This window comes from Bison bison, unplaced genomic scaffold, assembly GCF_000754665.1.
Source record: "Bison bison bison isolate TAMUID 2011002044 unplaced genomic scaffold, Bison_UMD1.0 scf7180017864471, whole genome shotgun sequence".
NCBI classification, from domain to species: Eukaryota; Metazoa; Chordata; class Mammalia; order Artiodactyla; family Bovidae; genus Bison; species Bison bison.
In genome coordinates this window covers 30,704,812-30,706,921 of record NW_011495032.1, presented here as the reverse complement: position 1 = coordinate 30,706,921, position 2,110 = coordinate 30,704,812, and positions in this window count along the sequence as shown.

Below are 2,110 nucleotides of genomic sequence, written 5' to 3'. Positions count from 1 at the left end.
GACCACTTCCAATTTGCCTTGATTCATGGACCTGACATTCCAGGTTCCTATGCAATATTGCTCTTTACAGCATCGGACCTTGCTTCTATCACCAGTCACATCCACAGCTGGGTGTTGTTTTTGCTTTGGCTCTGTCTCTTCATCCTTTCTGGAGTTATTTCTCCACTGATCTCCAGTAGCATATTGGGCACCTATTGACCTGGGGAGTTCATCTTTCAGTATCCTATCTTTTTGCCTTTTCATACTGTTCATGGGGTTCTCAAGGCAAGAATGCTGAAGTGGTTTGCCATTCCCTTCTCCAGTGGACCGTGTTTTGTCAGAACTCTCCACCATGACCTGTCTGTCTTGGGAGGCTCTACATGGCATGGCTCATAATTTCATTGAATTAGACAAGGCTGTGGTCCATGTGATCAGACTGGTTAGTTTTCTGTGATTGTGGTTTTCAGTCTATCTGCCCTCTGATAGAGAAGGAAAAGAGGCTTTTGGAAGCTTCCTGATGGGAGAGACTGACTGAGGGGAAAACTGGGTCTTGTTCTGATGGGCGGGCCATGCTCAGTAAATCTTTAATCCAATTTTCTGTTGATGGGCAGGGCTGTGTTCCCTCCCTGTTATTTGACCTGAGGCCAATCTATGGTGGAGGTAATGAAGATAATGTTGTACTCCTTCAAAAAGTCCCATGCACGCACTGTTGCGTTCAGTGCCTGTGACCCGGCAGCAGGCCACCGCCGACCCACGCCTCTGCTGGAGTCTCCTGGACACTCACAGGCAATTCTGGGTCAGTGTCTTGTGGAGTCACTGCTCCTTTTTCCTGGGTCCTGGTGCGCACAAGGTTCAGTTTCTGCCCTCCAAGGGTCTGTTTCCCCAGTCGGGTGTACATTCTGGCGGCTCTATGGTGGGGTTAATGGCAACCTCCTCCAAGAGGGCTTATGCCATACCCAGGTCTGCTGCACCCAGAGCCCCTGCCCCTGCAGCAGTCCACTGCTGACCCATCCCTCCACAGGAGACACTCAGACACAGTTCTGTCTCAGTCTACGTGGGGTCTCTGGGTCCTGGTTCGCACAAGGTTTGTTTGAGCCCTCTGAGCGTCTCTGCAGGCTATGGGGTTTGATTCTAAACATAATTTTGCCCCTCCTACTGTTTTGCTGGGGCTTCTCCTCTGCCCTTGGACATGGGGTATCTCCTTATAGTCGTTCCAGCGCCATACAGCCCCCAGTCCAGAACAGTTTTGGGGAAAACCATAGCTTCTCTTATTATAAGACTTTTAAAGATGAAAATAGTTCTCAGCCTCAGTCTGAGAGGTGTTGAGGTGTTGCCTGCAGGTATCTGTTCTACTCTGTGATTGTCCTCACAAATGACACAAACGCTGATAGGATGAAGGCTTTGCCTTTAAGAAGCAAACAGTGAAGGAACAACAGCTGCTACTTCCACCTTAACTTTTTTCCAAGCCAAGCTTTGGAAGCACAATAGAGGTTGGGCTAATCCAAACCTCTTATTTCTCAACAAATCTAAGGAGATAAATTATCTTTAAATGATGACCTTGCAAATATCTTCCTTGAAACAACAGTAAAAGCAACGATTTAAAAACTAATCCAGTAATCCAATCAGAAGGACTAAAAAAGTTACCATTATCATGCTTCAAAAGTTACCATTTCTCTCTTTTCCAAGAAGTTTTACTTTAAAAATAAAAGGAGATTCCCATGTTCAAGAACTTAGTATAAGCTTTGAAAAAAGTCATCATTAATTAAGATTTTTCAATGTGAGCCTGTTTCCTAACGCCCACCAGCATGCTCTTGACAGTGAGATTGATCCTTCTAATCAGAAATTCTGGAGGCTTTATCTCAGAGCATGCTAAGAAAGGGAAGACTTTACCTTTGCAGCACACATTCTTTGTTCTGAGAGCTCCTCCCTAGAGTAAACATCTTTCACATATTGGTATTTGCTGGCATGGTATTACGGAGAAGGCAATGGCACCCCACTCCAGTACTCTTGCCTGGAAAATCCATGGACGGAGGAGCCTGGTAGGCTGCAGTCCATGGGGTCGCTAAGAGTCGGACATGACTGAGCGACTTCCCTTTCACTTTTCACTTTCATGCATTGGAGAAGGAAATGG